Source organism: Cimex lectularius, unplaced genomic scaffold, assembly GCF_000648675.2.
Source record: "Cimex lectularius strain Harlan isolate CLEC.00 unplaced genomic scaffold, Clec_2.1 scaffold82, whole genome shotgun sequence".
NCBI classification, from domain to species: domain Eukaryota; kingdom Metazoa; phylum Arthropoda; class Insecta; order Hemiptera; family Cimicidae; genus Cimex; species Cimex lectularius.
In genome coordinates this window covers 1,338,338-1,365,031 of record NW_019392695.1, presented here as the reverse complement: position 1 = coordinate 1,365,031, position 26,694 = coordinate 1,338,338, and the positions used below count along the sequence as shown (strand labels likewise).

Genomic DNA, 26,694 nt, shown 5'->3' with positions numbered 1-26,694 from the left:
GACTGTGACCGGTAGTCCTCTTGCTCCTCCGAGCTTAGACTAACTAGCAGTTTGCCAGTATTGATGAGGGTTGTTTTAGCGTACGTTTACTCTGTCTAGCACCTCTAAAGTTTATCCACTTCTCCTGTCTTTTTTGGAGCAATTGTATGATGGAAGATTCTCTGTTTGTGTTATCCCAAGAATAAGTTCAGCACCTATGGCCTTGCAGATCTTTCTCTGGCCAGTGTCTGCCTTTTCGTTCCCCAAAACTTTATGTCCTGTCACCCACGATGTCATCGGGTTATTGTTTTTCCCCAGGTTTGAAGATTTTGGATGCATTCACTGACTCTAGCTTTGATGTAATTTTTTATGCTAAAATGTCAATGCTTTAATTTTCTTTGTGTATTATTTCAACGATATTTTATCCAGAGTTTATCCATTTTGGATACATTATATGATTGAAAATTCTGTGTTTGTGTTTGTTACCCCAAGAATAGCTTAACAGCCTATGGCCTTGCAGATTCCTCTAGCCAGTCTGAGCCTCTGCCTTTTCGTTGCGCAAAATTTAAATATACAAGGTTAATTTGAATTTAAAATAGGTTAATTACAAATTTAAAAAAGAATGTTAATTTAACGGAAAAAAAGCCACACAAAGGACGATGGATACAAAAACCAAACTGGTTACGAAAAAAGTATCGGTGCTTTATTGATACAGGACGTCTACACCCGATGCTTTTGACGATCTAAGAGTAAAATAATTATTACCTTAATGGTAATAAAAGGGACATTAATATAAGTTTTCGGCGCTACCAAAAATTTATGTGAACAGTAAAGATGAATCTTCCACTAAAAACTGAAACCCTCAAATACTGGGAAGATGAATGATGAATGAATCAAGGCAATATTTGTTTATTCCGGGGACATCGGTACCTGGAGGTAAAGGTCTTCAGAGACGGGGTCATCCACCTAACAAAAGTGTGAATATGAATGAATTTTCATAATTTTATTAATGTTTATTACAAACTTTCATTGACTGAATTTATTTTTATGTATTTGTATGATTTGATCCGAGATTCATTTTTTAAAGTTTTTTTAATATATTGAAGATGATGATTCAAAATCGTTCTTCTAGATTGCTCAAACCGGATCTCACAGTTGTGAAACGAAAGGCGTGAGCAATAAAATAGGAACTTAGCCCGTGAAGGCCGCTTCTCGCTCTTCCGCTTCCACTTAGCCATTCAACCATCAAAATTGACAGACAAAGCATAAAAGATATTTTTCTATAATAGTTAGTTCGTCGGCATAGTCGTAAATGATATCAAATGATAATTATTTTTTTAAATTCCTTTCCTCTTTTCCTCGAACAGACTTATCTTTTATGATTAATACTGTGATTTTTCTAAATAAACTTTTAGATAAATAAAATTTTTGACAAATTTATGAAATGTGGCTCATAATGTTCACTATGATTATTTCAGTTCAGAAACTCTAATAAGAAGATTAGGGAAAATCTAACAATTTCAATTTTTACGTTTCACTTTTAATTTAAATGGAAATGGATTAATTCAACGGCCATCCCATGTGAACGTGTTGATCGAGTTTATTAAAAAAGAATCAAGAACGTCCATGACTAGACCAGTCTACTTGACATCAAAAGCATACATTCTTTTAATATTAACCGAGGACAGAACGGGTACATTCAGAAAACCTTATTAAAAATCTCAAGTACAACGTGTACAAGGAGCTATAAACCCAGTGCTAGGACGATCGAAATATTAAAAAACATCACGTTAAAATGTTCAGATTTGATATTTCAAAGTTTGCCCCGATCTGCCGCATTACCTAGACACAAAAGATACAAATATAAGAAAAAGTGAAAAATTATAAAATATGTACAAATTTTAGTCACAGGAGAGGAAAAAATGGCTCAATAAATTTCTCATTGGAGAATATAGGTGTTTACAGGAATGCCAAATCAGATATTTGCATAACAAGAACATTAGTAAATTATAGTGAAGAACTTTCAGAAACGAAAAGACAATTTTACAAGTTTTTTTTTTTGGCAAAAGTATTATACCGCAATAAGGATTCCTGTTGTGAAGTGATAGAGTGTGACGATGAATATAATATTGAAAGTTGTTTCATTTGATGCCCCGTTTAGTTTACAAGAATTAGAACACACTCAAGGGAGAGGGCGGAATTTTCGATGGATTAGTTATGTAATATATCAATTGGGAACGTTATCTGGAAAAGGTAGGCATGATCTTAGATAGATTAAACAGTGAGTGGAACAGGAAAACATTTTACATCTATAAAACAAATTTAAGTGAATTTTTTCCTGGAGGAAATAGTATGTGCACAGTCAATCAGCCTACATGTGTCCCCCTCCCGATTTTCTGGAAAAAATACTCAGCCTAGAAAAAATGTGCTTAATTATATATTCAAGCAATGCAGTAATTAACTATTTTTTCAATTTCTTCTTTCTTCAAAAAAGTTTGATAAAAAAATATTATTTTTCAAATGGTAACCTACATTTTCATTTACAGATTCATTAAGTCAATTCGATTTTATGGGATAATTTCAAAATTAGTTTAGAAAAAACGAGGCTATAGAAGAACGATATATTTTTTTTTACAATTTCTACTCAATCGATTTACTATTAACAAATTAACATTATTGGACGTTTTTAAATGTAATATTGCTGTAGAAATACCTTAGTTACTTAAATTTGCTTTAGTTATTTAGATTATCTGAGATTTGAAAAAAAAGTGAATTTGATTTGCAAAAGTGTAAATTTGATCAGCAAAAGAGTGAATTCTATTTGCAAAAGGTTGAATTTGATTTGCTAATGGGGTGAATTTGATTTACAAAAGCGTAAGTTGATTAGCACAAGGATTAATTTAATAAGTAAACATGTGAATTTGATTCGCAAATTGTGAATATGATTTGCAAAAAGGCGAATTTGATTTACAAAAACATAAATTGATTTCCAAAAGGTTGAATTTGATAAGAAAAAAAAATTTAATTAGCAAACGGGTAAATTTGATATGTAAAAGGATTAATTTGATTTGTAAAATAGTGAATATGATTAGCGAAAGAGCTAATTTCATGTAATAAAAAGCAAATTTAATCTGAAAAAGGGTGAATTTGATATATTTAAGTATTAAAAATTGAAATAAATATCTATTACATTCTAGAATTATCATGTAAAACAATTTCGGATCTCGTACAGAATGAGAGCTCAAGACTATACTCATGTCTGGGTTTTGACCATTATTGTTTTCATTCTCTGTGAATGATATATATGTGATTATTTGAGCGTGGCATAAATGCACTGCGGAAACTAATAAAATTGTTAGCTTCTAATTTGGACTACTGTAATAGATGACTCAATTCGGGCTGAACTCTGCGGTTTGAAAATTCGAAGTTATTCCATTCACGGTGGTGAATAAGCACAAATATTTGTTTGTGAAACATTATCATTGAAAGGTCTACTAAACAAACAACGCAACGGATGACAAAGTGAAAGTTGTAAAGGATAAATAGAATTTGTGAAAAAATTCAAATAAATCTTTTAGCCACTTTGGAAGATGATGGGAAATACGAAGCACAAAATGGAGAAGACGATAACAAACGACGAGTTGAAGAAGTGTTAAATGGTGGAAACTGGTAATAGATAAGGCAGAGTGCATACCCGTGACAGCGACTCACAAGTTTCTCAAGCCTGTCACCGTGGCAAGTCAAGTTATACGTACTTACCGTTTTGGAATGCAATGCAATTGTCGTAAGCGTACAGGCAGTATGGAAGGACAGTATAATATATTATTTGAATGTTACCTTATACTTTGACATTAAAATCAAGGATAAGGTCAAGATATGACATTACAGAGAGAAGATTTTTAGTTTAACTGCTGCTATATTATATCCCTAGGCTAATTTGATATTTTCAAGCAGAACTCGTGACTTGAACCGTCAACGTTTTCAAATGAAAAGTTTGGGCTTATTGAACCGGACTTTTTCTCCAAAGCTCAAGGCGTCTCTTCAGAAGAAGACTTTTTCCGGACAATTCGTGCTGTACGGGAACAACCCGAAGAGCTTTTTGATAAAAAGAACGCTGATTCTTAACGGAATATTATTGCCTAAGCTGAAGCGCCAAATTTGGCCTCGTAAGAACCAACTGGGCGAGGGATCGAGTTGGAACTTGAACCGAAGAAGCACCGAATCCTGTCATATAAAGGACAACCAATTCAACTAGACTTAATTTATTTATAAACTGCAATTTCAAAAGATTTTTAAGGAAGAAAGTAATTTTTGACATCTCGAAATTAAGAGCAATCAATCAATATTTCTTGGCCATCCGCAGTAGTTCCCGTGGTCCTGACTCCACTTTCGAGTTAAGCGGGAAAAAGACTTAAAGAAGGAAAAAATCAATTACAAGAGTCAAGACGGTGAAGCTTGCCGGGCATGAAAGCAGACACTAATTGCTACTCGACCGTCTCAGATCATCAGGGTTTGTCACTCCATTAGACGTTTCGCCATCTTCAGTGTGTTATTTTTCAGCCTAATTCTTTCACAAAAGCAGAGAGAAAGAGAGAGAGAGAGAGAGAGAGAGAGAGAAAGGGACTACACATGCAATAACAATCCGATCGCTAGATATAATAACATGCAAGGTTTAGTACACTACAACCTTAGCAACAAGCAAGATTGGATAAACCTGAAATTTTTTTATCCATAGCAGTGATTCCTTACTAACTAATTAACACTATTACCATTATTGTAGGTAATTATTACCTCCATTATTATCAACTTGCCACCTCACAAGGAAAAAATATTATTTGACGTTTTTTAATATACTATGGTTATAGAAATACTTGATTTCCAAAAGGATGAACTTGATTAGCAAAATAGTGCACATATATGAATTTTATTTGCAAATTGATGAATTTCATTCCCAAAAGGGCAAATGTGATTTGCAAAAGGGTGAATTTGATTAACAAAAAGGGTGACTTTGATTTGAAAAAAATAGTGACTTCATTGGCAAAAGGGTAAATTTGATTTGCAAAAGCGTGAACTGATTAACAAAATAGTGAATTTGATTAATATATTGTATTTGATTAGCAAAGCAAATTGATTACCAAAAGGGTTAATTTTATGTGCAAATGATGAATTTGATTAGCGAAATAGTGAAATTGATTAGAAAAAGGGTGAACTTATTAACAAAACAGTGAATTTGATGACAGAAAAGGGTGGATTTTATTATAAAAAAAGATTAATTTGATTAGCAAAAGGTTGAATTTGATTAGCGAAAGCGTGAATTTGATTTATAATAGGGTGAATTTTATTAGCAACAGAAGTATTATGTGCAAATGATGAATTTGATTAGCGAAATAGTGAAATTGATTAGAAAAAGGGTGAACTTATTAACAAAACAGTGAATTTGATGACAGAAAAAGGTGGATTTTATTATAAAAAAAGATTAATTTGATTAGCAAAAGGTTGAATTTGATTAGAAATAGAGTCAATTTTATTACCGAAAGGATGATTTTTATTTGCAAAAGCTTGATTTTGATTAGCAAAATAATTCATTTTGGTTTTCGTTACTGTGCATTTAGAAACGTTGTGTTTTTAGAACTTACCAAGTTTTGTGCCGAGTATAGAATTTTATTTTATTATCAAACACAGTTTAAGATTTTCTTTATTACTCGATTAGTGAAATTTTTTGTGATGAGCGGATATTCCAGTGTAATTTGCCCGACAATAAATTTGTCATAAGACAAAAGAAAGAAAATAAAAAAAGTCGCTACAAAAGTTGAATTTGTTCCAAAGGCTTAAACTTTAAAATCGCAATCCTGACAAGTTGTGTTATTAAAACTTGTAACTTAACTTAGAAGAAGAAGAAAGACAAGTTTAACACAGTTTAAGATTTTGTGATACAATTTAGGTTTACAAAATTTTAAATCAGAGGGTTTTTTTCTCCAGTTGTTCGCTTTTATCTGCTAAGCCCAAAAATAGGTGGTTCTCTGGTCATAAACCTTCAATTTATAATAGACAAAAATTAATATTCTTAATATCAAGAGAATTGAAAACCGTTTAAACCATATGCAGCCAGGAAGCCCATTCGGAAAAAAAGCCAGTAAAAAGTAAATATTATGCATGAATATGAATATCATGAGGGATAATTATACACGACATAATCATCCAACCGAACCCATAATAAAAACCTTGTTAATAGATTTAATAAGGAATCAAAATTGCCGACGATAGAGATTTTGGACAAAGCGAACAGATTTTTTTTACCCAATAAAAAATAACCGTCGCGACCCACATAATTACAATAAAATATTTTTGTAAATGGCCAACAGACGTCCGCGGTTGTTTTGATCAAATTACTATACGGAAGCCCGTCATTCTCATGAAAATTGTAGGCCAAAACCAGAGTCGAAAGTCATGTAGTTTTTTTTGCCCACGAGCCACGGTGCCTTCCTGACGACGAGCAAGGCCGCCGTCGCCTTTCTTCTCTCGTCTCTTTTCGCTTTCGCCGATTTTACGATATCGCCGATTCGAATAGTCTCTTTTCTCGGCCTTAACCCACTTGAGCATCGTGGGAAGAAATAGATAAATATGAAATAAAGTCTCGTCACACGTTTATATATTTAGGTTTGTAATTACTCTTTTCTAAAAGATTCGTGATAATGCAGACATGTCTAGAATATAAATTTTGAATGACGTTACTTTTTGGTTTTATTGTTTGGAAGATTTGCCTGCCAGGCATGTATTTGTATCCGACATCAATCGGTGATTGCAGAATGCTGAATAGGTCCTTACAATTACTATAATCACCGTCAATGATGATGAAACTTACACCAGAGTTTGGGTTTGAAATTTTCACACTATTCATTCTAAGTCTTCGGTGTTCTTCTATTATTAAACTCGAAGAAATCTAAGAAATAATATTGATGTCGAAATACTTTAGTTACTTAAATTTGCAAAAAGTGAATTTGATTTGCAAAAGCGTAAATTTGATCACCAAAAAGTGAATTTTATTTGCGAAAGAGCGAATTTCATTTGCAAAAAGATTAATTTGATTTGCAAAAGGTTCAATTTGATTAGTGTTCTTAATTCTTATTCAATTTGAAGAAATCTACCCGAATTATAATTCAACTTCTATGACGCACGTTTCAAAACACTATCGAAAATTTCCCGATTAAATGTGCTTAGCGCATTATGTGCAGTAATGTTTGAACTTATGTTAAAATAAAACTAATCCCGTTTTGAGGTCCTAAGAACCTATTTGCTGCTCGATCGTCTCTCTCTTGGGTTTTGTCACGCCGTTCGACGTTTTGCCCCCTTCAGTGAGTTATTTTACAGTCGAGTTCTTTAACAAAGACATAAAGAGAAAGGGACTTCGTATGGAATAAAAATTCGATAGTTAGAATAACATCCGTACACTAACATTTTAGTCAAAAGCACGATTAGAGACAAACCTGAGATTTTTTAAACCATGGATTTTTTCTTACTAACTAATTAACATTTTTTGTCGTTTTTTAATATAATATGATTAGCAAAAGGGTGAATTTGATTTGTAAATGGTGAATTTGAATAGCAAAAGGGTGCATTTTATTTGCAAATGGTAAATTAGTAAAGCAAAAGAATGAATATAATTGGAAAATGGTCGAATTTGATTTTCAAATGGGTGGATTTGATTTTCAAATTGGTGAATTTATTGCAAAATAGTTAATTTTATTTTCAAATGGTGAATTTGTAAAGCAAAACTGGGAATATGATTTGCCAAAAAGTGAATTGTTAGCAAAAGGTTGAATTTGATTAGCGAAAGCGTGAATTTGATTTATAATAGGGTGAATTTTATTAGCAACAGAAGTAATTGCAAATGGACAATTGGAATAGCAAAAGGGTGAATATGATTTGCCAAAGAGTGATTTTGATATGCAAAAGGGTGAATTTAATTTGCAAAGAGATTAATTTGATTTGCAAAAAGATGAATTTGATTTGCAAAAGGTTAAATTTGACTAGTGTTCTTAATGCTTATTAAATTTGAAAAAATCTACCCGATTGAAAATTCGACTTCTATGACAGACTTTTCAAAATACAGTCGAAAACTTACTTTCTGTTCAAATGTACTGGTCGCATTCTATGCTGTAATGATTCAGTTTGTGTTACATAAAACTAATGAAGTTTATGGTCATGTTATGGTTATGGTTTATGGTTGGTCCTATGAACCTACCGATCAAATCTGATCGCATCTTTCAGGTCAGTCAGGGTTAAGGCTAGAGTCCCACACGGGGGCATCCTTGGTCCCTTCCTGTATTTGACGTACACGTAATACTGGTGTCTCTCGTCTCTCCATAAAGGCTCAAATCAACACATAACCTACGACGTGGAACAATGCGCACACCGTACATCACCAACCAATCCCGTATGCTTATTATTAAAATTAGTTGAGGGTCGTTACGCTTTATTATTGAACGTTCCGTCCTTACGGCAGTCCACGCTCCGACGGTTATTCATGACGTCCGCAACACAGGCTGAAAAATGTACCCGAGACCATAGGAAATGAGTGGGAACGTGCATTTCCCAAGCCTGGCCGAAAAGGTGAAATAAGCCGCCAACGGCACTGCACCACAACCTGAGGCTCGTCGAGCGAAACGCATGGCAGACACAGGCGACAAACGGGAGTTAAAAAATGTTATTGGAATTTCACTTAAAGAGATTTAGGACAGAACATGGAATACTTTTGGCAATCAATCGGAAGGCATATCATGCTGGGAGATAATCGGCAGGCATCTTAAAACAATATGACTATATGCTTAAACAAGTTTTTGAATTAGTGAATGGCTTGATTTAAACGGAAATTTTGAATTAATACCAACTTAGGACACTTCGTCCAGATGGCAGGCTTTCCTCTCTACTGGTTGTAGAATCGACCACTCCTACATGTGTCGCAAATTCACTAGCTATTGACTTTGAGAAATGTTCAAAGAGCGTGCTGTTCGACGGCTCCATGAGGTTAACTGTTAAGCAACAGTTAATGCCGATAGGTCATACCAAGGTTACACACGGACAGCTAATGGGGTGGGACAGAAAAGTGCCTGTTGTGTGGAGAAATTACGTACAGCACATAACAACAGATTGCCAAGAATTAAGTCTGTAAATAAAGAAAATATGACATCCCGAATAACCTATGCGCAGCCTTGGAACACCAACATCTTAGGGTCATAAACAATTTTAACTTTACACAGAATACGGAACAAATGTATTTATTAGCGTGAATGGGAATGCCTGTCCCCGAAAACTCTAAGGAATGTCGAACACTTTGGGGTAGTGTGAATGTATTTATAAACGCGAATGAACGGGCTTATCTTCGAAAACCCCAAGTAATATCGAAAATATATATATATATAAGGATACCACACGTGACTAATAGCTTAGTTTGATTGTGTTGTCCGTCATGTTAGGAGTGTTAGGCAGCATAAGCATCTACTTAATTCTATTGTACTACTGTTAAGTAAATTAATTACAATAGCTTATTGTAATGTTACCTTGTTGATCATTCATTTAACTTGTTATTGGAATGTTACCTTCCCCTTAAAACTCATCTGGTCATGTTTATATATAGTTTTCATTAAATTATTTATTTATTTATCTATTTCCACATAGAAGAGCAATTGTACAAAGAAAATGTATGTACAATTTAATAAGAATTTGTCTGAAGTATCTCAACTTGCTTCCTTTGTTTACACTTCTGACTGAGTTTTTGTAAGTCCAAAAAGAAAGACTGCAAAATTGTATATATATANTTAAAAAATAGATGTGAATGTAATATATATTTATTAAATTGTAGAGCCATGAAGAAGGCTTAATAAAAGCCGAAAGCTTGGCAAGATACAATAGTATTCAATTTGGACCACATCCCTGATCCTCAAACGAAAAATTGTCATATCTACTTGGTCGATAAATCTTTTTGAAATAGCTTATTAGATTTTCTTTCTACCTTATGATTTACTATGTGGACTTTTTTGATTGGGGAATCTGTCTTACCGCGAAATGTCCCTCCACCCAGCACGTAGCCTGCATTGTATCCATTGGAGGATTAATGATGTCAACCTACTCCGTAAAGTACTTATAGCAAATGCGAATGATAAGAATGTACGATCGAGATTATCTCGGATGATGGCGGGAGTCGGAACGGTCTCAGCTCCCAATAGCCATTGGAAGCTGTCTCAGTACGCTGGCCACGGGTGTTAGATAAAGCGAGTAATTAAAGGCACAGATTCTGAGTGCCATTGCGCAATAAGTTAAGTAATGAGGGCGAAAGGAAGCTCTCTCAACTTCACGCGAGTAAAATAAGGTGAAAATCTACACTGGAATTATGTAACCAACCCGTTGAAGCGGATTACGCTTCGTCTTCGTCATAAAACGTGGAACGTCAGGTCAAATTCATTAGATTCTATGATTAATGATAACACGATCTTTGAATTTCTTTAGTATTCTTTAGAACAAAAATGTCTGATGTGTGAATGTATTTATTAGAGCGATTTGGTAGAATAAATAGGAATCCTCTCCTGTTTGTATGTTACAAATAATGGTAAAATTAATTAATGTATTAGAAAGTTTACTAACTGCACAACCTTCTTTTTTTCCCTTTCTATGCATTTAGGATACAATGGCACAGAAGGCAGTAAGTGGTACGCTTCTATTAATTAGCGTGAGTGAATGTATCCATTCCCAAAATACACTGAAGAATATCAAGTACTCTGGGGTAATGTGATTGTATTTATTTGCGCTATGTATCCTAAAAATCCTCAAGGAATATCGTTGTATCTGGGGTAGTGCGAGCGAAGTCTGGTTTGTGAATGTCATTTATTAGCGCGAACGTAGGAGTAATATCGAATACGCTGGAGAAGTGTTAATGTATTTATTAGCGATACCGAGGAGTATTAAATACTCTGAGCTGGTGTGATTGTATTTATTAGCGCTAATGTATGCCTTATCCAAACCTCGAGGAATATCGATTAATCAACGGTAGCGCGAGCGAAGTCTGGTATGTGAATGTAATTTATTAGCGCGAATGTAGGGCTTATCCCCAAAAAACCCGACGAATGTCGAATTCTCTCGGGTAGTGTGAATTTATTGTGGAATATTAATACATTTATGAAAGAGAATGGAAGAAGAAGAATTTTATTAACATGAATGTAGGGGTTTATTCCCAATTACACCTAGGAATATCAAGTATTCTGGAGTAGTGTGAATAATTTTGCGTTAGAATATAAATTATTAGCGCGAATGTAGGGCTTATCTCTAAAAACCACTAGAATATCAAATACTCTTGGGTAGTGTGAACGTATTTATTAGAGCGAATGTAGGGCTTATCCCAACAAAAAAACGATGAATGTTGAATACTCTCGGGTAGTGTGAATGTACTGTTGGGTGTTAATACATTTATGTTCGCGAATTGTGGGGCTTATGCCCAAATAACCCCGAGGAATATCGGTAAATCTGGAGTAGTGTGAGTAAAGTCAGGAATGTAATTTATTAGCGAGAATGTAGGGGTTATTCCCAATTTTACCGATGAATATCGATAACTCTGGAGTACTGTGAGTGAATTGTGGTGTGCGAATATAATTTATCAGCGCGAATTGAGGGAATAAATAGAAATGAACTCCTTCAATTTCTTTTTTCACTTTCTGTTGTCTATGCATTTCAGATCCAATGGCAGGTACCACTTGTTCGGAGCTCGAACAAACTAATACAACTATAAATAATTATTAATTAACTGTCGCCAACCTAACCTTCAAAGATCGGTGAATGTCGTCGAATAGATTTTGGGCAATAGGAATTTGAACGCCGAACGAATGTTGTAAAGAGAAACGGGGTCGTTAGTTTTAATTTCGACATTGAAGCAAGAGCAGAGGTGAAAGGGCGTTTCTACAAAATTCACTATTACGGTTGCCTCCTTAGAGATATTACTTTACTTAATATAAAACAAAATTATAAAAAACTCTAAAACATTTATGATAAAGTGTGCAAACGAACTACGATTTTCAGCGTGTTCGTGTCCCTGGGGCCGTTTCATTCAGGAACTTGTACGTCACACAGTACGGCAAAATGCCAATAGCAACCGTTCTTTAAATTATGCCTTTCCCATATAATTAGCATACAAGGTCCGAGGAAAGACCAGCGGTGTCAAAGGTCACGATGGAAAAGCAAGGTCACGTAATTCATGATCTGGGCTATTTTTGGTATATGTAAAAACAAAATGATCATGAGCGGACTGCAAAACACCATCTGCTAAGTGATTCGAAAGGGTTAATTGGGACATTTCTTGCGGAGGTCAACGAGGTGACGAACCACTGTTTAATGTGCACTATTACCGTGAATGGAGGGACTTAATACTCTGGTGTTATGTGAATGAATCGTGGTGTGTGAATGTAATTTATTAGCGCGAATGTAAGGCATGTTCAAATCCCCGATGAATGTCGAATATATGGGGTGGTGAAACGATGTCCGGTTTGTGAATGTGATTTATTAGCGCGAAGGGAGGGGCTTATCCCCCAATTACGCCGATGAATGTCGAATACTCCTAGGCGGTATGAGCGAAGTCTCTTGTGTGGATGGAATTATACCGTGAATTACGGGGTGACGAACCAGTGAATTTACCCCGTCTTCATCTTGGTCCGCCTGTACTCGCCGGTTTGCTCCGACGCGTTTCACCACGTTCGTCGACCCATGACGAAACATTACTTCCAGAAATAAATTTAGACGAGAGTATACTGAAGACAGCCCTGTTTAAAATTGCTAATTGGAACACGAACGAAATGTAAATTGTACGGAGTAAATGAGGTTAGTCGTTTTCAAGACGAATTTTTCTGCATCTGTAGATAGATTTTTTCTAGCGCGTGATTGTAAGATTATTCGGTTCAGAAATCAAGGGAAAACAACAGAACAATTCATCTGCTTTCGGCCCATTTACGATAAAGGTAACTATTACACGATTATTATAAAATCCGCGCTCTCTTCCCTGGTTCTCATTGTGGTATCAGGATGAAGACGTGATTCGTCCAAAAGGTTTTGTTCGAGGAACACTTTCACTTAGAAGACGGTCCTCCTCGCTCAAACAATATCCGAATAAATGAAATCGTCCTACGTTAAAAACATTAAGAAACATCCAACTATCTTTGCTAAGCCTTAAAACGGAAACAAGCAGAATAAAGTCACTTTTATTCTTAATTTCGGTAGTGGTTGTTCATCTGCGAGACACATGTTATTCGCTGAAGATGGCGTATAGCGGAAACAAGTCTGAGTCGGCGAGATTCGACGGTTCGAGCGTGGATCAGTTTTGCTGTTCGACCCTTCCAGAAACGATGGTAAGACGTGGAAAAAATTTCAGTCCGAGTCGCGACTGGCGATGTCGGAATTTTTATTGGTTTATCCGCATTTTTATGGCACTAAGAAGAGGGAGCATATGATCGATGGTAGTATCACAAGTGCAGAGACTAAAAAAATTGCCACAAGAACGAAAATAGCGACCAGTTTTTCATCAAGACTAAATTGAAACTAAAAAGTGTTAATTTGAAGAAAAATGGTAAATTTAAAGTCAAAAGGGTCAGTTTGAAATTAAAAATGGTTAATTTGAACTTAATAAAAGGTTAATTTGAAGATAAAAACGGTTAATTTAAAGTCAAAAGGGTTAATTTCAAGTTAAAAGGGTTACTTTGAACTTAATAAAAAGTTAATTTGAAGTTAAAAAGGGTTAATTTGAAATTATAAAAGGTTAATTAAAAGTAAGAATTATATAATAATAAATATAAATACGAATGATTCTTCTGCTATTAGTTAATTTTTAAATATAAAATAATTTAATTGTTTTATGGATCACTTATTTTATATTTAAAAAAATTAAATTACTATGAGAATCATTTGTTTTATATATAATTTTATATAACTTTTAATTTATGTTGTTATTAATTCTCTTGCTGTATTTTAGGTAAGAATTCATTATATATTTGTCTAAATAATCGAATTAAAGAAGAATCCTTTATTTTTATAATTCATTTTATATAACATTCAATTTTAATTGTAATTAATTTTCATGCTGTATTTTAAATAAGAACTTTTTTTATTTTTGAAATATTCAAATTAAAAAAGGAATCATTTGTTTTCATATACAATTTTATATAACTTAATTTTTATTTTTATTGATTTTCTTGTGGTTTTCTAAACGCACAATTATTTTAAGTTATTTTAAGATAAAAAAATCTAAAATATGCAGTTTGCATAATGCTCTACTGTCTCCTAACTTTTTTACCCTTCACCTTTTTTACTTTGAAATTAAACGTTTTTATTTTCAAATTAAGATGGCTAAAGCATTATAAAAACTATATATTTGAGATTTTTTTATCATAAATATAATTTAATAAAAATACAAATGATTCTTCTTTTATTAATTGAAGATTTTGTAAAAATAATTTAATTGTTTTACAGACCAATTATTTTATATTTAAAAAATTAAAAACCATTTATTTTTATATTGAAGTTTACAAAATTGTTAGTCATAATTGGAATTTATTTTCATGTGGTGTTTTATTTACGATCCCATTTTATATTTTGAAAAAAAATTTAAATATATAGAAATTATGTTTCATACCATCCCTTAAGTCTTTTAATGCTTTAAAGAAAGGGGTAATTTGAAATTAAAAAGGTTTTTTTAGTGTTAGATGTATTTTCTACTCATACATACTTCTGATCACGGTATAGCCTTTATGAAAAAGAAAATTCAGATGTTAATGCTAAGCTTTCGACATATTTTCAGGTCATCATCAGGGCAAAACAGTCTTATATATGTCTTCAGATCGACATAATTAAGAATTTCACAGACGGTTTCAAATTTCTTTGAAGACCGACTCAGTCCTAACATTGCCAAAGGTTGTGATTGCAATTGATCCAGAGTACTCATTTAAAAAAAAAAATACTATTTTAACTATTTTATTTTGCAAAAAAATCTTTTTATATTTTAAAAGATTTTTAATGTTGGTTATAATTAATTTTAGTGCAGTATTTTAGATAAGAAATCCTTTTTTTTACCATCTCTTGTTTTTTAATGCATTAAAGAAAGGGTTAATTTCAAGATAGATAGGGTTCATTTGAAGTTAAAAAGTGTTAATTTCCAATGCAAAAAGTTAATTTGAAGCTAAAAAATGATTTTAATGAAAAAAGTGTTAATTTGAAATTAAACAGGTTAATTTGAAGTACAAAAAGGTTCTGAAGTTAAAAAATGTTTTTAAGTTAAGAAGTCTTAATTTGAAATTAAAAAGGTTAATTTGAAGTTGAAAAAGGTTTTTATATTAAAAAGTGTTAATTTGAAATTAAAAAGGTTAATTTGAATTTTTAAAAGTTTTGAAGTTAAAAAATGTTTTTAAGTTAAAAAGTGTTAATTTCAAATTAAAAAAGTTAATTTTGGGTAAAAAAAGTTTTTGAAGTTAAAAAATGTTAATTTGAAATTAAAAAAGGTTCGTTTGAAGATATAATTCGTTATTAGAAGTTAAGAAAGTTTAATTTGTAGGTAAAAAGGGTTAATTTGACGGAAAAACCTACGTAAGAGCCCAATTATTTTTTATGTATTTTCTTTATGCAGAGACTAACATTACCACAAAGACATAAATGACGACCAGTTTTGTATGCATTTCCTTAATGAAATTATTTTTATTCGAGAACGTGCATTTAAAGGTTATCGCATAAAAATGCACGCATTGTTTTTTCCTTTTTTTATTCGATACATTGCGTAGCTTTATAAATGTATTTTTTTAATAAACGTTAAATCGTGTAGTTTTCGAAATGTCAAAAAGTCGAACGACACGTGCTAGTGGTCCATTTAAAAAAAAAAAAAAACGTAGAAGGGAAAAGGAAGCGCGGAAACATCGGAGACAGCCTGGATTTACAGAAACCTGTTCGATCGGTTGCCGGAGTAGAAATCAAAAACCAGTCTTTTTAAAAAAGTATGCAGTGAAAGTTAGGTCAGGGTCAAGGTTCTAGGCATACTTCATTCACTTGTTTCTTTGCGAGCGGTTTGTGGTCGGTTTTGCCTTTCAGTATTTTTCATAAGACTTCAATTTCCAAGTGTGCCTCGGGTGTTTTCTTTTTCTCCAACTCGGGAAGCTTTCTAAGAGGGCCATTTCGCTTATTATTAAGTGACCTGGGCTATTTAAACCCGTGTAAATATGGACAAAGTAGTTTTAAGAATTAATTATATATATATATATATATAAAACATATTTGTAGAAAAACTGAATAAGTACCTAATAATTAAAATGAGTAAAGCTTAATTAAGACAAAAACAAAACTTATGTTGCTAAAACAATCGAAAATTGGCTTGCTTATTTCCGTTACTTCCTCTAAATATTTTTTAAAATTTCCCTTCTGTTCTTCAATCGCCTTTCTAAATTTTTCAGATTCACTTTCGTCAAACTGTTCAAAATAACGAAAGACAAATCTTCTGCTCTCAGTTCAGCAATACTTCTCAGTTCGAGTGCGTTTGTCAATATACTTGGATACAAAAACAAAACGTTATGCGACAAATATTTAATTTCTTAAATTCAAAACGAAAAAAGTACCGGTCGATGTTTCAGTGTAGCTGTTTATCGGGGAAAAAATCACAATTGTATATTATGTTCTTTATAGGCCGTTAGGTGTGTACAAATGGTAATTGCTACCTGAAGAGGCCGGAAGAGATTCAGCTCTTTGAAATGAAATTGCGGTAAACCTCGGTTATAGATTGGGGCCCTGTTATTCGGCCGACAGAGGCGAAAGTATCTCCTTCAAATTGTTACTTCCTAGTTAAGGACCGGGGGCCGCGAACGCGCATTATCGAATCACTTTGGTACTGCCGATTTTAACGATGGACAATTTGACCGGGCATATACATGGACAAAAGGCGGTCGTCTTCGACGAGAGCAAGACGTCCGTCTCATCCGAAACAACTAGAAACTGTGCGAATATACGAACAAGACTCAATATTTTAATTGGTCTGCATAAGTTTAAACGGATGCCATTTAGTGCGTGACTGTTCGCTGCCGGTTAGATCTCGGCCGAACTTTCACGATCAGTCATGATACAACGACGAGCTTGGCTAATTAACATTTCTTCATACGCACAGAGAAGAGAGAGGGAGGGAGAGAGAGAGATGATGGGAGAAGAGGGAGGGGCGGCGGGAGGGAGATGTTGAGAGAGAGAGAGAGACATAGAGACAGACAGGGAGGTAGAGAAAGAGAGACACATAGAGAGAGGGGGGAGACACACACACACACACACAGACATAGAGACAGACAAAGGGGTAGAGAGATAGAGATAGGGAGACATAGAGAGAGACGGGGGTAGAGAGAGAGACACACACAGACAGACAAAGGAGTAGAGAGAGAGAGAGAGAGAGAGAGAGAGACAGACAGACAGACAGACATAGAGACAGACAGAGGGTAGAGAGAGAGTGAGAGAGAGAAAGAGAGACATACAGCCAGACATAGAGACAGACAGGGTGTAGAAAGAGAGAGAGTGAGAGATCGAGGGGTAGAGAGGGAGACAGACAGGGGGTAGAAAGAGAGATATATCCAGACAGAAATAGAGACAGATATGAGGGGTACAAAGAGAGAGAGAAAGAGAGAGAGGAGAGAGAGAGAGAGAGAGAGAGAGACAGAGAGAAACAGACAGAGAGAAACAGACAGTCAGAAACAGATAGTGAGGCAAAGAGAGAGGTGAGAGAAGGAATGATAGAATGATTGAAACAGAGAGAGAGAGAGAGAGAGGAGAGAGATATATACACACACAGATATAGAGACAGACAGAGGGTAGAGAGAGAGAGTGAGAGTGAGAGAGAGAGAAAGAGAGACATACAGCCAGACGTAGAGACAGATAGGGAGTAGAAAGAGAGAGTGAGAGATCGGGGGGTAGAGAGAGGCAGACAGGGGGTAGAGAGATATATACAGACAGAAATAGAGACAGATAGGAGGGGTACAGAGAGAGAGAGAGAGAGAGGGTGAGAGAGGGAGGGAGAGGCATACAGACAGACAGACAGGAAGAGAGATAGAGAGACAGACAGAGCCAGAGACAGATAGATAAAGAGACAAACAGGGAGAGGGTGAGGGAGAGGGAGAGGAGTGTTAAGATGGACACGGCGTGAGAAAGTCACATACACAATTTTTTATCGTGTTGCAATTAGGATGAACATAAAATTTGATTGGTGTTTTTGGATGTTTGTTACATATCATTAATATATGATAATAAATATAAAATATTAAATTATTTGAAAAAACAAGCATAAAGTGCGATATTATAGCTTTTTCTTCAAATTAACAATTTTTAACTTCAAACTAGTCCTTTTTAACTTCTTTAATTTTTTACTAGTATTTGCTGTTAATTTTTTCAAATTAAAACTTTGAATTGGAGATTCTCCATATATTTTCTAACTTGCAATCTTCTGTCCTTAAATGTTCTTTTTCAATTATTACTGGGATTTTCCTTTTAAATTTATTTGCACTGAATTTTCATTTTTTAAATATCTCATACAATTGGAAATAACAGTTAAATTTAGCTTAATTATATGATTCTTTGTCACTATTACCATTCATATTTAATGTTTTTAATGCGAAATTGAAAGAAAATTTTAATATCTTACAGGAAGGTTTTGAATTAATAGTGTAATTCTTAAGGAAAAGATTTTGGGTGTTGTAATTATTTAATTCAATCTAGATAATTAACTAACCAGACGGTGCCTGGTAATATCCTATCTCGGACAATAAAACAGAGGTTATGCAAAATCCGCGTAGAAAATTTCTCGTAGGAGATCGCCAGCTATTGACTTTCAAGTTTTTAAGTTTTCCAAATTTCGAAATGAAAGTTGGTCCTCGAACGTTTCGCATCGATGTGGCCGTATAAGAAAGTTCAGAGTTCGCGGGGGACTTCTTCGGCAGAGGTCTTTAAAAAGTTCCCCATGTTAAAACCGCCCTACTTAGGATTTGAGTTTTGATCACTTTCTCCGGAGCCTGTGAAAAGGACTGGCTACATTAGAGGACTTCATTCGTGTACTCTTGAAATGTTGATGCCGTAAAATGAATTTACATAGCAATTCATAGGCTGACAAAGCCCGGCTTGATAATAAAAGTCAGTGTACAACGTAATTTCTTCCAACAAAATTTCACTTTTCAGCCGGAAATACTGAATTCTGCACGCTTAAAAGAGCAATGAGAAAAATAAATAATTCGGGGTTTTAGAATGTTACAAATAAAATTTCAGACATTACGAATCAAAATTCAAAATACAAGTATTATGGCGAATAAGAAAATTGAAACTTTCTCCCTACACATAAATTATGTGTCCTGTACAATTACACTCGTAATAATCACAATTTTCTTTGTCGTCAGACTTCTAATTTCATGACCTGAACTATTATTATTATAGAATAATTTTTGCGCGGTTGTAATTCAAAGGCTGTGTTACAAAAGCCCTCAATTTCTTAATAAAGATTAAATCTCGAGAGAAAATATACCTATGGAAATTTCCTAGGTCTGCAAATGTGCGCACATTAACTCTAGCGCTGTAATGTTATTTGATAAATATGAAATCACTCGGTCAAAATTATTTTTTAAAGTTTTCCGTTTTGGCTGTATTTTTGGACGGTGGATAATGAGGAAATGGAGAGGGTCGACGACGAGAGGACAACAGACGGAAAGACTGTCGTTGGTGTATCGATTGCGGCTGCAAGTCACACTGATGAAGGCAGGCTCGTATTGTTCTTCACTCACTGGGAAATTGGGAGATCTCTTCTCGGGAAATGCGAACAGACGGACAGGAAGAACAGAAACAACCCAACTGCATCTTGTAGACTTGGTATAGTTCTTCACCAGTCTTTACTTCTTCGTATATTATTTTTTAAAGTTTTCCGTTTTAGCTCTATTTTTGGACGGTGGATAATGAGAAAATGGAGAGGGTCGACGACGAGAGGTCAACAGACGGAAAGACTGTCATTGGTGTATCGATCGCGGCTGCAAGTCACACTGATGAAGGCAAGCTCGTACTGTTCTACAATCACTGGGAAATTGGGAGATCTCTTCTCGGAGAATGCGACCAGACGGGAAAAAACTTGGACACTTACTTTACTTCTTAGTTCAATGTTCTATTGGTCATTTATGAAGATTTTACAAAACCCAGGGGAGGAAAAAACGCTACAATCCCGTGACACACTCCGCTTGAGGGCCAAAAAACATGGGACCTTTTGAAGTTCCGTTTTCGCCCGAGGATCGTGCCTAAAGGAAAACACTGATTTTTTTCCTTTTCCATGAGCTTTTTCCAAAAACAAAATTGCACTTATTGGACAGTGGGTTGGGTTTTTCGTTCCGGAATCACTTTTGAAGTCATCAAGCGTGTTCAGTCGCTATTTCACTCGACGGGAATTATTCAACAGGGCCCCTCCTCACGAGCGATGACCGCGTGAACATCAAAGATAGTCGCGACGACAAAACTCTGCGAATGTGCGAAGAACACCTGAGACACGTGCATGTCACGTAATCCGAAAGTTACAGTTACCTGCGATGTTTGGATGCCAGTGACATTGATCTTGTCAGTTCCAAAACGACAAGAGGTCCGAAAGGATACTGAACTGTGTCACATTATTTTTTTTTTCTTATTTGGTCCGTTTGTTGTATTTCGATTCACTCGGGACGGCCCAGGCGGAAAATTTTCGACGGCTTGACGGATATGTACGGAAAAATTAAGTGGAAAATATCGTCCATACGTTTCACACAGTGTTCCCCGTAGGTTGCCAAAGAAACAAAAACAGAAATCGAGTAGCGTCTAAAAAATGTAAAACACTAGTTGGAACTAGACGAAATTAATAATATGTGTCTACCATGACGAATAAATAAATAATAAATAAATTTGAAATGCAATAAATATAAATATGTAAGTTATGTGAAATTATCTGTTTACAACGCATAGTGTCATTAATATCCACCCATCAAGATTCTTGTACAGAAGAACTACTGTTGACTGGAAACCAGTGAACTCACAATCGAGGATAATCAACTAATGTTTATTCCGGAAATCATCCAATTTCTGGCGATATCCACAACCCCTGATAACATCAAGACAAGATAATTTCATCGAAACTAAAACCATGGAAGGGATATTTCTCATTAAAGCTAAGAATGAAGAAATGATGTACAAAAACAAATCACTAATCTTCGAATCGTTCACTTATGGAAAACCCACCTTGGTGCAAAACTATCAATTTCACCGAAGCAATCTTCAGGGATCATCAACCTAAGGAAGATTTCGCCGAATACCTTTAATTAAATAAACATGCCCACCAATATGTTATCTATCCTACCATATGGGCATGTACACTGTATCTTGTATTAATTTTAAACATCATATGTTGTATAATTAATTAGCTCTAAGAAATTAGAAAGATATTTTATGAAAAATATTGTAGATATAGAAAACGAAGTAAATTTAGAAACCCCAGGGTTCATCTTTGAGGGGAGGAGGTATGTGAAATTATCTGTTTACAACGCATAGATGCAGGTGTCATTCCTAGTATTGTAATCAGCACCTTCTTCCTTCCAAGAGACCTAATTATTTATTTCTGTATTTTTAATTACGATTCCTTGCCTAGAGCTTGACGAGGTACATGGGTAAATTAGGTTAAACTTGCAACTTCAAATAATTTTTTTTTTAAGGAATCCGCAGTTGACGCTATTTAACTTGCATTTGCAAAGTGAACTTGCCAAATACTGAAATAAGTACAATAATACAGCCATCACAGACAAGAGATAATAAATGTATATAGCTTTTATCGTAAAATTAACCCTTTATAACTTCAAATTAGGCCTTTTAACTTCAAATTAACCTATTTTACTTTGAAATTGAACCTTTATAATTGAAAATTAACCCCTTGTTAAAGCATTAAAATAACTTAAAAGATGCTATGAAATATAAGCATGTGAAGAAAATTCATGTTTGAGTATTTTTTCAAAAAATAAAATAATTGAACGCTTAGAAGACCGTTCGAAAATTAATCACAATTAAAATCAAATTTGTATACAATTAAATATAAAAACAAATAAATGGTTGTTTTATTAATTCGAGATTTTTTAACTATAAAATAATTTGTCTGTAAAATAATTATTTCAATTTTAAAAAAAATTTAATTATTAGAACAATCATTTGTTGTCAATACGTAATTTTACATAGCTCGTTACATAATTTAACGTAGACCGTTCGAAAATTAATCACAATTAAAATCAAATTTGTATACAATTAAATATAAAAACAAATAAATGGTTGTTTTATTAATTCGAGATTTTTTTAACGATAAAATAATTATTTCAATTTTAAAAAATCTCGAATTATTAGAAGAATCATTTGTTTTTAATACATAATTTTACATATCTCTTAATTTTAATGGTGATTAATTTTCTTATGATATTTTAGATAAGAACCCATTTTATGATTTTTTAAAAATCTCAAATAAAAAGATGAATAATTTATTATTATCCATATGTGATATCGATATAATTGACCATATTAATTATTCCAATTAATTATACCTAAAACCTTAAATAAAAGGAATAATTAATTGGTATTTATTTTTATATTTAATTTGATATAACTTTTGATTTTAATTGTAGATAATTTTCATAAAAAATCTCAAATATACAGTTTTTATAAGGCTTTTCGAAATCCTAATAGTTTTATTGCTTAAAAGAACGGGTTATTTTGAGTAATAAAGGTCTAGGGTAAAAAACTCCGGAGATGGTAAACCATTATAAAAACGGTTTATGAGGCAGGGTGCCTTTCTTAGTCCACTTTTGTTTACACTTTTTCTCAACGATCTAGAAGTCTGCCTAGACTGGGTGGAAGATTGATGGGAAATAAAAAAATAAAACTTCTAGCCTACGGGAAAAATCCTTTAAAATGATGTGTCAGGATGTATAGGGTCGTATTTGAGGTTTTGAATTTGATCTGGGCGTGAGGTACCCTGTATAATTTTTCTCCAAAAAAGTTAAAAATGTCAAAACAAGACTAAAAAATATTAAACACTTTTTTTTTTTAGTGACATTGGTTCAAGAGAAATTCAGCCAGACCATCTAAAAAGGACACCCTGTATATCTTGAATAATTTGAATTGTATTTTGAAATTTTTATGAAAATTTTGGCATGGTATTTTCAAAACTCCTCTAACGGTCTAGAGAGACCATGTAAACTGTCTTAAGTTACTAAACGTATAAAATCTATGTACACATGAATTTATTTTTTTTTTTTTTTGTAAAATTTTATGGTAAACAAAGAACTGTATACATATTCCATTATATTTCGTGGTCCGATTGACGAAATAACTTCTTTCAATTAATTAATCTTTATGTAAGGTATTGGTTGAAACGAAAAAGTCAGTGTCAAGAACGGGATTCGAACCCACGACCTTCGGCTCAATACGCCTTTGCTCTAACCACTTGTGCTATGGTATATTGTATATATACTGTTTATTTGAGATTTGTTATTATAAAATAATTGGACTTTTAGAAGACCACAAGAAAAATAATTAAAATTAAAAGTTATATAAAATTAAATTAAGATGTTTTCTTATATTTCGACCTCAACACTTCTGTCTTTTTCACTCCGTACTTCATCGACAGTAAATAAAATTTTTAGTAGCTAGTGTTATCATCACATGAGTGATATGATAAGTGATTGCTACTTTAATTTGTTAATGATTTTTCCTTCTCAAAGGTGGGATAATAGATCATCCAAAAAAAAAAAATTTTTTTAAAAAGGATTTTTTTTAAATCCTTCCTCAGGTGAGTTAACGCCTATAAACGGAACAAATATTTCTTAAATTTTTTAGAACAACATGGATATCATTATTTCTTCACTGCTTTTAAAGTAGCAATCACTTATCATATCACTCATGTGATGATAACACTAGTTACTAAAAATTTTATTTACTGTCGATGAAGTACGGAGTGAAAAGGACAGGCTGAAACATGATTCCTTGTCTTTAACATAATAGACATTTAAATCAAGATTAGTATTAATACTAATAAGAGCAGACTCTTTTAAAAGCCTCAGTAGAAAGACAGGATTTTGAACCGTCTACAGTCAAATCAAGTCCGAGAGAGAACTTTGCCCAAGAATTATGTCCTGAGGGCTTTAAAAGAAGAAAATTGACAGAAGAAATGAACGAATCATTATCGTTAAAAATAAAAGAAACGGTATCTTTTCGAATTATGCTTTTCTAATATCAAATTAGCCGTTTTAACTTTCAAATAAACACTTTTTAATATCAAATTAACCCTTGCTTTAAAGCGATAAAAAAAACTTAATAGATGGTATGAAATAAAAACATTTGAAGAAAAGTTCCTGCATATTTGAACTTTTTTCAAAATATAAAATAATTCAGCTCTTACGAGGTCATTGGAAATTTAATCATAATTGAAATTCCAAGTTATATAAAGTCCGAATGATTTCGAAAGAGAAGTTTGTCCAAAAATTATATCCTGAGGGCTTAAAAAGACGAAAATTAACATAAGAAAATTAAGAATCAATATCGTTAATAAAGAAAGAGTAACTGTCCTAAACGAGAGCCCTTCCAATTAAGCTTCATCAACTTCAAATTAACCCTTTCTTTAAAGCATTAAAAAGACTTAAGAGATGGTATGAAATAAAAGCATTTGAAAAAAAGTACCTGTATATTCGAACATTTTTGTCAAAATATAAAATAATTCAGCTCTTAGAAGGTCATCTGAAATTTAATCATAATTGAAATTCTAAGTTCTATAAATTTAAATATGATAGCAACCCGTTTTTTCACGAAACCAACGTAATGTTTCCGAAAGAGAATTATATGTCCTGAGGGCTTAAAAAGAAGAAAATTGACAGGAGAAAGGAGAAAAGGAAGATATAATATCAATATCGTCAATCAATAAAAATAAACAATAGCGGTCCTAAAAGAAAGCCCGGTGGGACGCCAGAACAAGAAATAAAATTCTAAAAAAAGTTAATAAACATCTTTCAAAATTTGAAACGTTTAAGGTCATTTTGAAAACAGAGAAGAATAACGTTCACTACATATCCCATATAGGTGAATTTTATGTAAAATAAGGTCAATATTGACTAGCTTTTGAGACATTTGATAAAATGACATCGAGTTGTTTTGATTCAAATGTGTTAAATTAGTAGTGGTAAAAATTCGTACACTGTTATTTGCACTGGAATTCGAAATGACGACCCTCCAGCCCGTGAATACTAAAGAGAAGTTTCGTATGCGGAAACGGCCGTAGATTTGAACGGTTAAGACAAAATGCGTAGAGCTCCGCACCCAAGACAAAAAAAAGATCATACTAGACTCGATGCACTGAATTTTCCTTTTGACCTATGACCCGGTGATTGTCACAAACGGATTGTCAATTTAAAAAAAATGTAAATAGAAAAAATAAAAAAGAGAGTGTGACTCGTTAATTCAGGAAGATAAGAGCGTACAGACGAAATTATAATTTATTCTTAAGAACTCTAACCTTTTTGTGGTCTCCGAGCTAGAAAATTGATTCGAAGTTCAACCGCAAAAAAGTACGAGTCTTAAGATCTCAATAAATCTAGGGACTGCGTTAGCCTCCTAGCGTTAGTGGAAAGTGATTCGTGGAGGTGGAGAGAAGTTGAAAGAATGAAGAGAAAGTGACTTACGAGTTGTAAAATCGGTGAGATGCACACTATGACTGGGCTGAGATAGCACTGAGCGCACAAACCCCACTTCCACCCCTCATCTACGAGACCCCCCTCTCACCTTGCATTTACAGCATTTGCTTTTCCCCTGTAACAACTATTTTACAGTTCCCTTTCTCCATTCCTTTTTCTTACGGCCGAGATTACGGACTCAAGAGCCATTTCAACTGTGATTTTTAGCGGCAACAAGCACTTGAGATAACATAGTGACAAGTTACACTTGATAGAAGCCGCCAGCCTCACATTGAGTCCAATCTCTCAAGACATCTCTCAGCCACAGCCTCTTCCAACGACGGAATTTCCAGGAGTTTTAGGACAAAGCTGTTGGACTAGTGGATTGGCGTGAAGGGATTTAATAATATCAATTATAAATGGGATTAGTATTTTTGATTTGATGGAATGTATTTTCCATGTATTAAATTTGTTCGGTGATTCCCAAACTTCAGTTCCGTTTGTCCATATCGGATAGTGATGATAATGATGGTGATGGATACTAGGACATGGAGGTTTTTGTTCCCTAGGCAGTGCAACCTTCAAGCTTGAACTTTCCTAGTTTCTTAGTTCAGTACAATCGACTTCATCCTTCTCACAAAAAGTCTAGGTCATTGAATGTCGTCGCTGCATTCCAATCCCAGGGCTTTCTTTGAAATTTCCAATTCCTAGGTTATGTCTTCATTGAGATGTCCCCCAAACTTCAATTCCGTTTGTCCAAATCAGATGATGATGATGATAGAAGGAGACTGAGAGATGGGGTTTATGTTCTCCAAGCCCTGCAGCCATCCGGCTTATTGTACTTTCCTAGTTCCTTAGTTCAGTCTGTCGAATCGATCCTTCTTTTAATAAGTTATAAATCATTGACCATCGTTGGTTCTATTTATATTCATGGATTTTCTTTGTAACCCAGTTTATGTCTCCATTGAGATGATCCCCAAACTGC

The 26,694-nt window shown here is 33.8% G+C and overlaps 1 protein-coding gene across 1 annotated transcript in view; it reads right to left on the bottom strand.

Moving 5' to 3' along the window:
- The window catches only part of LOC106664121, a 70,320-nt gene extending 44,542 nt beyond the window's left edge, over positions 1-25,778 (bottom strand). The window contains exon 1 of the mRNA XM_014389559.2: positions 25,719-25,778. The gene's annotated coding sequence lies outside the window, so the exon portion shown is untranslated. The remainder of the gene's footprint in view (positions 1-25,718) is intronic.
- Positions 25,779-26,694: the final 916 nt, after the last annotated feature.